Genomic DNA, 12,723 nt, shown 5'->3' on the forward strand with positions numbered 1-12,723 from the left:
ACCCGAGCACACCTCGCCTTAACCTCCCCTGAAACTTCCCCTCGCAGCACACGCTCTGGTCTGTACTTGCTTCTCCTCTCTCAGTCCAATGGCTCTGGTTTCTAGTTCACTATTCCAACACAATGTGGCCACTTAATCCAGGTTAGGTCTTTAAAAGTGTGTGGAAAATGAATATAAAAAAAAGTATGGGGCTAGCATTGTGGCGTACCAGATAAAGCGGCCACCCGCCCAGTCAGCATGCCATATGGGCACCAGTTCATGTCCCAGCCGCTCCCTGCTGGTAGCCTGGGGAAAGCAGCCAAAGATGGCCCAAGTGCTTGGGCCCTTCCACGTCTGTGGGAGACCTGGAATAAGCTCCTGGCTCCTAGTTTTGGCCTGGATCAGGCCCGGCCGTTGCAGCCATCTAGGGCGTGAACCACTGGATGGAAGATCTCTCCCCTTCTGTGTTAACTTTGCCTTTCAAATAAATAAATCTTTTTTAAAAAATTCATGGGTTTCAAAAAGAATTTTAAGATTTACTCACTTCACAGGCAGAGTGGGAAAGGGAGGGGGGAGAAGGGGGAGAAGGGGGGGAGGGAGGGAGGGAGGGAGGGAGGGACTGATTATCTTCCATCCCCACCGGGCTGCAAAGCCCAGGGCTGGGCTAGGCGGAAGTCAGAAGCAGGAACTCCCGGGCCCGAGAGCCTGGGCCACCCTCCGCTTTCCCAGGCACATTAGCAGGGAGCTGGATGGGAAGTGGAGCAGCCGGGTCTCAAAGTGGTGCTCCGACATGGGAGGCCTGCATCGCTCTGCCACAAAAGTGTTTGCACCAAATAAACTTACCTCTTCATCTCACTGCCCATGAACTTTTTAACACGCCCTCATACACGAGTTTATAAGCAGTACCCTATAAATATAAATGCTGCACTTGCAGCGACTATGCCTGCTCAAAGACCCCTGAGCTCTCTGACGCTGGTTTCGGGGGGGGGGGTAAGCACAGGAGGGAAGAGGAGAAAAGGCCCCGGCGTTTGGGTGTATTTATTACGGAGGACTCGCATCACTCGCCATTCTTACCAAGCCCTCCTTTTCTGACCACGTTCAGTGTGGTAAGCACACACACTTTGCTAGGGAACGTCGGTCCTCAAGCTGAGCTGTAAGAAACCCTAAATGTGATTTAATCAAACCATTTTCACTAGTCAGCTCTCTGCTCTTTGGGGGTTTAGCTTCTGACTCCAAAAGGCAGTAGTTCTTAAAAGGTTTGGATTAAAATGAACTCCATTTTGTTGAAGATGTTTTTGACCTACATGGATTTCAATGAGAAGGAAGCAATGGCGGATGTGTGCACTCAACAGTGAATTCCGAGCACCGGACAGTGAAGAACTTGCATGTCAGATGCGACAGAGATTCTGAGGAGACCGCACTCAGTGCTGCCTGGGCATGGGCCAACTGGAAACGCTTGCTGTGCCCCCACTCTCCACCCGGCGGGAGGCAGCACCGGAGGCAGAGGCGGAAGACCAACCAAGGACGGACATATAGACGGAGAGGAACGCGGGCAGGCGAGCAGGGCGCACTGTCTGTAAAGCCCTCTCAGACTCTCAAGTTGCAAACCAGGCAAAGCAGCTTGCACAGCGGAGCTGAGAACACAACAGAGCACTACGTCAGCAACACGCAGTGGGAAGCAGCTTACCAGCTGCACACACCCAAGCAGACACCGCACGATCGCGGACTCGAGGCCACGTGAAATCAAATGGCTTCTAAACAGAGACTATTTAGAAGTCTCCCGACCCAAAGACAACTCCCGAGCGCTCCTCTCTGTAACTGCACACAGCTTCTAAAGCCACACAGCAGCGTATGATGACGCCAGTGCCGGTGTCCCAACAGCTGAACGCCTACCACAGCCACAAGCCACTTCTGTAACGACACCCAGCCATCAGTACGGGCACACCAGAGTGCAAGGACACAGAGAGTCCGTGCTAAACGGAGGGGAGGCTGTGACTCCCAACCGGTCAGCCGAGGGACTCTGCAGGCTAAGGACGATGTGGCTATTAGAAAAGCTAAACCAGTGGTGAGCCGATTAAACCCTCCCTTGGGGGGGCCACACGGGATTGAGACGCGTCAAAGGAGCTGAGGTTTGCCAACAACGCAGCTGCAAGGAGGGGGTGGGGAGGACGCGGCAGCAGGAGCTGGGAGCAGCTGGGCTGAGAACCTGAGCCTGCAAGGAGGATTTGAGCCAGCACAGCGCACTAAAAATACTCGCCTCTCAACAAGGAAGTGAAAGGAAGCCTAGGGGCACGGCTGAGGTCGGACCCACACAAGGGTCTGAAGCATTCTTTCTCTTTCAATAAGCCTATGCTCTACATGCAGCCGCAGAGACCACTCTGCCAGGGCCTCTCATGACATCTAACCGCTCCTCTAAAACTAACACTATCTCGTCATCACATTTTGGAAGTGTATAATTCCAGAAGTATGTTACTTCTTTTACCCTTTCTCTATACATAAACAAATGGAAATCTCTTAAAGTAAGAACTGCCATTCTTAGAGAAAATTGCTTCTCCTGTTGTTTAAAAATTAATTTGGGGAGGGGGGTATTTCAAACCCTGTATGAAGGAGCAGATGAGCTGATGAAATGCTAAAATCTACTCAACTTCACTTCACCCACAGTGAGACATGCCGCAAGAACAGGGGGATATTAAAGCAAGAGATCTGGGGCTGGCGATTTCCACCGCGGGCTACGCCACGCCTGGACACCAGCATCCCACGCTGAAGCACGGGTTCCAGGCCCGGCTGCTCCACTTCCAACCCTACTCCCTGCTAGTGTGCCTAGTAAGGCACCAGAAGAGGGCCCGAGAGTGTGGGCTCCTGCCGCCCACGTGGGAGACCTGGATGGAGCTCCTGGCTTCAGCCTGGCTCAGCCCTGGCCATTGCGGCCATCTCAAGAGTGATCCAGCGGACGAAAGATTAATTAATCTCTCTCATCACTCTGCGTTTCAGATAAATAAATCTTAAACAAACAAACCCAGAGGCTTGGTACAAGCTGGGGAGATAAAACAGCTCAGCTGTCAGGAACAGGAACGGGGCGGGAAGAGGAGGCAAAGCAGCAGTGGCTTCCTTGCAATGGTCTGCATCAGACAGGCTGACCCCATCTGGAGCTGGCCGGAATCGGAAGGCAAGACAGGGGACAACGCGGACGTGGTGCTGCCGAAAGCGCTGTGCCTGTCTGCACGCCCGGGCAAGCAGCAGTGACTGACGGCAGAGGGAAACAGAGGGAGTCAAGAGAGGAAGACCCGGCAAAGCCTGCCCTGGACCCCACACCTCGTATGGAAGCAGGTTTTCCAGGCAGCAGTCACACTGGACTGTGACGTCTCACTTCTCTCCTGATCACGCCATTTCCTGGGCCAGTGCCCCAGCACTCTACTTAGCCCAGTACTGAGTCCAGGCACACCCCTCAGCTGGCTTCATCTACACACAGCTCCTGTTCCAAAACACACCGCTCCTGCCCAAGCCACTGCCTGTGAATTTCAGTTACTTTCCTATCAACTTTAAGGAAAGAAAAAAAGACAATTCCACAGTCCTCAAATCCTCTTTCATCAGAAATTAAAGCTATGGGGCCGGCCCTGTGGCGCAGCAGGTAAAGCCTCAGCCTGCAGCACTGGCATCCCATATGGGCACTGGTTCAACCCCAGATGCTCCACTTCCCATCCCGCTCCCTGAAGATGTGCTTGGGAAAGCAGTGGAGGATGGCCCAAGTGCTTGGGCTCCTGCACCCACGTGGGAGACCTGGAAGAAGCTCCTGGCTCCTGGCTGCAGATTAGCCCAGCCCCGACTGTTGCAGCCATTTGGGGAGTGAACCAGCAGATGGAAGATATCTCTGTCTCTCCCTCTCTCTCTCTGTAACTCTTTCAAAATTAATAAATAAATCTTTTTTAAAAATTAAAGCTGTTCTTACCAAGACTTTTACAAGCTATTAAAGCTTTCTGTCTAATAAATTGGTTCCAAATAAAACCAAGCCAGATTCAAAGATGTGTGAGGGGACAGTAGGGCCTCCGGCTTGGAGGGACTACAGATAATAAAGAAAAGCAGTTTCGGGTGCAATCTAGCAACAGTAATCCTCAGCGGCCACGCATTCACACTGGTTCCTCTTCTCAAAATTTACTGGTAAGAAAGTCAGATGGAAACAAAGGTTTGCATGCCCATCAAGCAAGCAACAAAGTAATAATAAGAATGGAAGAGGAGGAGCCCTGACACCCAGAGGCAAGCTTGCGTTCTAGAAGGCCCTGAAATATCCTGGAAAAGCATAATTTAATAATGTTTGGGGCACAGTGGGGCAACAATACACATTCGTAAACAGACACTTAAAACCAAACCAAGGTCCCTTCCACCCACATGGGAGACTGGGGATGAATTCGGGGTTCCTGGCTGTGGCCTGGCCTAGCCTGGCTGTTGCAGCATTTGGGGAATAAACTACCATATGGAGGAGAGTCCTCCTCCCTTTTTCATTAAAAAAAAAAAGAAGAAGAAAGGAAAAAGAAAATAGTTAACATTTTAAAAAAATTACAGAAACAGGCATTTGTATGGTGATTAAATCGCCACTTTGGAGGGCCTAGGCCCATATCTGGCTTTGCTTCTAACTGCAGCTTCCTGCTGATGCGTGCCCTGGACAGCAGCAGACGACGGCCCCCGTAGGTGGGCCTTGCCATCCTTGTGGGGAAGCAGACTGAGTTTTGGGATCCTGGCTGTGGCCTGGCCCAGCCTGGCTGTTGCAGGCAGTTTGGGAGTGAGCTAACAGGCAGAAGACCTCTTTCTGTCAGTCTCTACCATTCAAATATAAACAAACAGCATACTTAACTGTTTTTGGTTGACAATTTAAGATATATATTCAGTTAATCACCAGAGTCAGCATAGAGAACAATGCCATTACCCCAAATGCCCTCTTCCTTATGTGATACACACAGTCAGACCTCCCTCTAAGCCCGACCCACTCACACTGACTGCATCTTTCCTTCCGAAGATGACGCACGCACGGGCTCACACAGTATGTGCCTTCCTCAGTCTGGCTTTGATCACTCGGCATAATGCCTCTGTGGTTCATAAAGGCCACTGCTGGTAACCATAGTCCATTCTTCCTTTATTACACTGAACAGGTCTGCCACTGCTTATTCTCACACTGAATTAAGCTTGGTTTCCAGTTTTGAGCGACTATGAACAAGTATCTGCTACGTCTTTTGTATTCCTATAGCTGAAGGATACAGTGCAAAGGCGGAATTGGTCTAATACGTTTCACGTTTATTGAGGTGTTAATTATGACTTAAAATAAACAAAATAATCAGGCCATTAAAAAAAACACCACGATGTTAACATAAACTGTCTTTGGCTAGTGAAATCAAGGTGACACTCGGGGCTGGCGCTGTGCGCAGCAGGCTAAGCCTCCCCCTGTGGCGCCTGCATCCCACATGGGTGCTGGATTGTGTCCCGGCTGCCCTACTTCTGACCCAGCTCCCTGCTAATGCTCCGAGAAAGCAGTGAAAGAGGGCCCAAGTCCTTGGTGCTAAAATCTACTCAACTCCTTTCTATCACCCACAGTGAGACATGCCGCAAGAACGGGGATATTAAAGCAAGAGATCTGGGGCTGGCGATTTCCACCGCGGGCTACGCCACGCCTGGACACCAGCATCCCACGCTGAAGCACGGGTTCCAGGCCCGGCTGCTCCACTTCCAACCCTACTCCCTGCTAGTGTGCCTAGTAAGGCACCAGAAGAGGGCCCGAGAGTGTGGGCTCCTGCCACCCACGTGGGAGACCGGATGGAGCTCCTGGCTTCAGCTCGTCCCAGCTCTGGCCATTGCGGCCATTTAGGGAGTGAATCAGTGGATGAAAGACCTGTCTGTCTCTCCCTCTCTCTCTCTCTCTCTCTGCAACTCTAGCCCTCAAATAAATAAAATCTTTAAAAACAAAAAAAGTGATATTTGACAGGTGGGTTTTTTAAAAAATCTTTTTTCAACATCTTAGGAAAGCAAATTACTTCCATAATCAGAAAAATATTTAAAATTACATCTGAAATTGAGATGCTGTTCTCTTGAACATGAGTTAATTCCTAGATCTGTCCTTTAACCACCAAATAAAATGGGCATCTCTTTCATCTGTCTCATGTATCACTTTGCTTAGATCTACTGGGCTGTGACTCATCCTTTAGTTTTTATTTAGTTATTTGAAAGGCAGGGTTACAGAGAGGTAGAGGCAGAGCAAGGTCGTCCATCTGCTGGTTCACTCCCCAGATGGCTGCAATGGCCAGGGCTGTGCTAATCCAAAGCCAGGAGCCAGGAGTTTCTTCCCAGTCTCCCACGCAGGTACCGGGGCCCAAGGACTTAGACCATCTTCTGCTGCTTTCCCAGGCTGCAGCAGGGAGCTGGATCAGAAGTGGAGCAGCTGGGACTCGAACCGCTGCCCATGTGGGATGCCGGCACTGCAGGCGGCGGCTTTACCCGCTATGCCACAGTACCGGTCCCTAGATGTTTCTAATTATCCAGCACAACTCTGATTGTCCTTCGCTGGACATTTTCTTCTTTGTTTCACAAACATCACCTTTCGAGGAGACAAGAATCTTACAGAATCCGACGTGGACGGGGTGTGAAGGTTTGACCATCAGCCTTTGCCATCAACATCGCTGTCCTTACTGCCGTTCCTTGCAAACAGTTGAATCTTTCCGACTCGGCTGTTACCCTGATGGACGCCCTTCCATTCAGCCCACTTCCACTTGCTCGGCATTTACTTTTTTTTTTTTTTAATTTATTTAAAAAAAAAGAGTTACAGAGAGAGAAAGAAAGATTTTCCATTTGCTGGTTCACTCCCCAAATAGCCGCAACAGCCAGGGCTATGCCAGGCTGAAGCCAGGAGCCAGGAGCTTCTTCCGAGTCTCCCATGTCGGTGCAGGGGCCCAGGGACTTGGGCTGTCTTTTGCTGCTTTCTGGGTGTAGCAACAGGGAGCTGGATTGGAAGTGGAGCCCACATGAGATGTTGGCACTGCAGGCCGCAGCTTAACCTACTGTGCCAGTGTCGGCCCCTGTATTTATTTATTTATTTACAATCATTGTTCATCCAGCTTAATGAAGTCCATCTGTTTAAACCAATTTATACCTACAAGCCAAAGATTCAAAAGTTCAAGATGCAACAAAATTGGCGATGAAGCAATTGCCAGAGCCAAACTATGGTAGCAGCTGCAGGGTTCCCGGGGTGAGGGGAGACGCACTGCCTCTGAGACCCTCTGTGCCCACCCGCCCTGACGGTAAGAGTCTGGTGTTCTGTAGGGCTCGGGGTGGCAGCTGTCCCGGGTGGGTCGTGTGTCTCAGCACTCACTGCACACTCCCGCGAGATGAGAAGGAACCACCAGTGCCAGCGAGTCCCTGTGCACTGAGGGAAGTGGTGGGCACGGGCAGGAGGAGACCCGAGCCTGTTCGGGACAGCAGTGTCCGGGAGGAGGCCAGCGAGTAAGTCACTCAGCGAAGCGGCCCTCCCTCGCGCCCTCACAGCACGGCAGCCGCTCACTGGGTGCCTGATTCCAGGGCGCACTTGGCTGGCACAGGAACAAATATTGTGGAAAATATTTTCGGCAAAAAGACCTAACCTGAACGGATCTAATGGAATAAAATTCACTGCAATGTTCCGAGGCAGGATAAATATCCTACAATGCTCATTTCAACCTATCCCTCAAGTTACAGAGAGCTCGCTGCTGATTCCAAGGGTTAAATGACTCCTCAGGCCTCGGGCGCCTGGTCAGTGGGACTGGTGACTAAGAATGTGGAAGACTGGAAACAGTCATTTTCTTAACTGCCAATGACCATCTCAGAAAGACATGCCCTATTATGTACCATGACTTCCTCCCAACAAAGTCAGCTTTTCTTCCAGTGAACTGCAAACAGCTAAGAAAAAAAAAAAGCTGTTAGCTGAAGGCGTGTTGTCAGAGGAGCCCCTCCCGACGGGAGAAATACAGGAGGCCGGGAGGACGCGCAGGGTTCAGAGGAAGGTCCCAGATCAAAGGACCACCATGTCCCCAACTCGGCAGCGCAGGAGGAGCTGGGAACTGGGCAAGACGGGGAACTCTTCCTTACACCGCTTTCTTTGAGCGCAGGAAGGTACCCCCTTCTGTCGGTAATGCCAACAGGCCTCTTGCCCACCCCCTCAGTCTCGAAGCCCCCACTTCCTCCCAATCCCCCGCACTGGCTCCCTCCTCACACTCAGGGCAGACGTCAGAGGTCACCCCCTCTGACGTGCTCCACCACGAAGTTCCCTGAGAAGGGGTCCTCACTGGGCGCCACGTCAGCAGCAGCCTAGGCAACACGAGCTCACCGGCCACTGGCTGATCTGTCTAAGGAAGCGAGTTACACACACCCACAGGAGGAAGCAGGAGAGGGGTCCGTCTGTCTGCCCGACACTTCACCTGGGCACTAGTGAGCAGCGACAGTGCGTATTCCCACCTTGTTTCCCCCCACCCGCATTTACCCAGGAGTTGGACCTGGTAGCAGCCCCTCCCCCGCCAGCCCCCAGGACTCTCAGTGCTGCCATCACCTCCCACAACAGACGGGCAACAAGGACCTAACAGGTGAGACTGCAATTCCCCGCGCAGCCCCTGTAACGCAGCGCATGAACCGAGTCAACACGAGCCGACCGGCTCTTCCAGCAGGGTACAACCAGCAAAGGTGACCGGTGCGACACGCACTTGTCTATTCCATTAACTCTCCAGAATGGAAAGCTCCTATTCCACAGACTTAAATTAGTTCTAGATAAGGCCTCCTGGGTCAGACCAGCCGCACAACATCAAGAGCTCCGCGTGGCGCTGGCACAGGTGTAATCTATAGGATAAGCTAATAACGACTGTTTACTACTCCAGCCTTCCAACTTCACTCCCAACCCCAGCGAGGAAGCCCCGTGCCGGGGCGCGGCACTACGGCAGGGCTAGCCAACACGCTGGGCCCACAGCTGCATCACCACCTAACAGCACAGATCTGCGAGGCACGCAAAACCATCTCCCACGCTACAAGCCAAGCATTCGGAAACGCGGTGGGCAGTTCTCCATTTCCTTAGGAAACTGCAGGATTTCAGAAACGAGTCCTCCCCTCGGCACAGGCACAGCGTCATGCTGGGCCGTCCTCAACTCCTCACCGCCACAGGCACAGCGTCACGCCAGGCCATCCTCAACTCCTCACGGCATCCACAGGAAGCCCTGCAGACGTCAGCTCACTGAGCGCACACCACGTCTGTTTGCACACCGCAGCGCACCCAGATCTAACCGGCGCGCTCTGAAGATCCTGCCTAAGCAGTTCAGCTCTAACACCTGGCAACAATCAGCCACCGCGGCTACAGCGGAGCGCGGGCAACAGAGCTGCCACTACCCACTAGAGCCGCCCAGGGCACCCCAGGAACTGGACCTGCTCGGCGGAGAGGAGGCCCATCCTTCTGTAGAAGGTGCTAACCCTGGGGCCGGCGCCGCGGCTCACTAGGTTAATCCTCCGCCTAGCGGCGCCGGCACACCGGGTTCTAGTCCCGGTTGGGGAGCCGGATTCTGTCCCGGTTGCCCCTCTTCCAGGCCAGCTCTCTGCTGTGGCCAGGGAGTGCAGTGGAGGATGGCCCAAGTGCTTGGGCCCTGCACCCCATGGGAGACCAGGAAAAGCACCTGGCTCCTGCCATCGGATCAGCGCAGTGCGCCGGCCGCAGCGGTCATTGGAGGGTGAACCAACGGCAAAGGAAGACCTTTCTCTCTCTCTCTCTCACTGTCCACTCTGCCTGTCAAAAAAAAAAAAAAAGAAAGAAGGTGCTAACCCTGGAACGCATTACAAATCCCAGGGAGAACCTGTTCATTTTTGTGGTACTTCCTCATTTTTTTTAAATTTTTTTTTTGAGAGAAGAGACAGCGTGTCCATCCCCTGATTTGCTCCTCACCTGCCTGCAAAGGCCTAAGCCAGAAGCCGGGACTCAGGCCAGGTCTCCCACGTGGGTCAGGAACCCGACTACTTGAGCCATCAGCTGCCGCCTCCCAGGCTGTGGATTAGCAGGGCTGGGAATACAACCCACGCACACTGACGTAGGACCTGGGAAAGTTAACCTGTGCAGTAACTGCTAGGCCAAGCGCGTTCCCAGGATTTGATTTCTCAGACAAATTGTAGGTTAGGGCGCTGGCGCTAAGGCGCAGAGGGCTGAAGCCACAATCGGCAGCATCTGCTCCCATACGGGCGCTGGTTCGAGCACCGACTGCTCCACTTCTGATGCCGCTCCCTGTGGATGTGCCTGGGAGAGCGGAAGACGGCCCACGCCCTTGGGCCTTGTCACCCAAGTAGGAGACCTGGAAGAAGCTGCAGGCTCCTGGCTTTAGCCTGGCCCAGCCCAGGTCACTGTGGCCACTTGGGGAGTGAACCTGCAGGTGGAAGATCTCTTGTCTCTCCTAACTCTTTCATATAAGTAACACTTTTTTAAAAAGTACCGTTTAAATGCTGCTATAGTTTGTTAAAAAATCACCTGGAATGCTATATTATTTTTCATTTATTTTACTTTGAAACAGAGTTACAGACAGAGGGGGAGACACAGAAATTCTCTATCCACTGGTTCACTCTCCAGATGGCCACAATGGCCGTGCTGGGTCAGGCAGAAGCCAGGAGCTTCACCTGGGTCTCTCACACGGGTGCAGGGGCCCAAGCCCTTGGGCCATCTTCCATTGCTTTCCCAGGCCATCAGCAGTGCAGCAGCAGGGACTCAAACCAGCGCCCCTGTGGGATGCCAGCACTGCAGGTGGTGGCTTCACCTGCCCTGCCACACAGTAGTAGCCCCAGCAGTTTCCAAACATTAAAATCTGAGTCTTGGCAAAAACTGCCTCTAACACAGCCCACCAAGTCCCCTCCTCTTTCCAACCCTCGCCTGGTGCACCCTGCTCTGGAGCACGGGACCCCGGGTCTGAACGCGGGCTCCGCCACTCCCGGGTGTGCAACTTCCATTCGGCCAACGCTGGCGTCCTCGTCCGGACGTCCTCAGACCGGCGACTCCCTACAGCCCTGGTCCCTGCTGCTCCTCACTGATCGCCGACTCTCACTCAGCGCAAGGTAAATCTCAGAGCACTAAGTACACTGAAAGTAGAAGAATGTAAAAATGGGGAGGAGGAGGGAGGAAGGGGGCGACGGGTGGGAAGTACCACTGCGTTCCTAAGTCTGTATATAAGAAACACAAGAGATTTGCTTACCTTAAAAATTTATTTTAAGAATTATCAGAAAAAAGTTAAATCCTGGATAGTGGGGTTAGAAGAAAGCTGTAACAGTCAGGCTGTGTGAGGACGCCCCATGGGAAACGCCGGCACCCCTCCTCGAGGGCCCCCGCTGAGGCCATGGACTACAACCTGTCAGGAGACGCACACAGAACTCCAGGGCTCAGACACGCTGGGGGCTCGACACCCAGCCGAGACGCCGGGATCCAAGTCCCGGCCCCACTGCAGACTCCAGCTCCCTGCTCGTGCACACCCTCGGGTCCCCGACACCCACTGGGAGACCCAGACGTCCCAGGTTCCTGGCTTTGGCTGCTGCTGGCATCGGGAGAGTAAGCCAGCGGATGGAAGATTCCTGTCTGTCTCTGCCTAGCAATTAACTTTTAAAAGCAAATCCCATTCCTCATCAGTTTCGCTGCACTATGCCACGACTGATATGCGCTTAACTTCCTCATCACAGCTCAGTCTCCCCACCCCATGCACACCCCTCTAACTCAGATAGAGGGTGTCTGTACCAGCCGCTGTGACCTCAGCCTGGGCAGGAGTTCAGCAACACAGCCTCCCCACTGGCACGATTCTGGCACACACTTAGACGATTCCCAAAGATTCGGGAACTGATTAACCAACACGAAACAGTGATTACAGTGATTAAACACTAAACACAACGGTTCCCATACTCCAAGGCTTTGTTATGTAAACAATTCCAGTCCCTGCGTTTCACCAGCCTCCATCTCACCTAACACATACTTTGAAAACCAGGGGCCGGTGCTGTGGCTCAGCGGGTTAAACCGCAGCCTGCTACACCAGCATCCCATATGAGCACCGGTTCAGGTCCCAGCTGCTCCACTTCTTCTTCTTCTTCTTTTTTTTTTTAATATTTTTATTTATTTACTTGAGAGCTACAGTTACAGAGAGGTCTTCCATCAGTTGGTTCACTCCCAAATGGCCACGTGCAGCCAGAGCTGCACCGATCCAAAGTCGGGAGCCAGGAGTCCATCCAGGTCTCCCACGTGGGTGCAGGGGCCCCAGCTCTTGGGCCGTCCTCTGCTGCTCTCCCAGGTGCGTTAGCGGGGGAGCTGGATCAGAAGTGGAGCAGGGGCCGGCGCTGTGGCGTAGCAGCTTAATCCTCTGCCTGCAGTGGCGGCATCCCATATGGGTGCTGGTTCTAGTCCCGGCTGCTCCACTTCCCATCCAGCTCTCTGCTGTGGCCTGGGAAAGCAGTAGAAGATGGCCCAAGTCCTTGGGCCCCTGCACCCGCGTGGGAGACCCAGAGGAAGCTCCTGGCTCCGGGCTTCTGATATCAGCCCAGCCGGGGCAGTTGCGGCCATTTGGGGGGGTGAACCAGTGGATGGAAGACCTCCCTCCCTCCCCCACCTCTATAACTCTAACTTTCAAATAAATTTAAAGGGGGGGTCTGTACATCAAATTCAAGACGAGCAACACGGCTGTCACTGGAAAAGAAGACCCGCGCGGGTGATTCTGAGACCCCGTCCAGCCCCAGGCAGAGCTG

General features: G+C 53.0%; 1 protein-coding gene across 1 annotated transcript in view; it reads right to left on the reverse strand.

Annotated features, from left to right (window-relative positions):
• TSPAN3 (tetraspanin 3) overlaps window positions 1-12,723 on the reverse strand; it is a 30,759-nt gene that overhangs the window by 17,241 nt on the left and 795 nt on the right. The gene's annotated exons all lie outside the window — the stretch shown is intronic.

This window comes from Oryctolagus cuniculus, chromosome 12, assembly GCF_964237555.1.
Source record: "Oryctolagus cuniculus chromosome 12, mOryCun1.1, whole genome shotgun sequence".
Lineage (NCBI taxonomy): Eukaryota > Metazoa > Chordata > Mammalia > Lagomorpha > Leporidae > Oryctolagus > Oryctolagus cuniculus.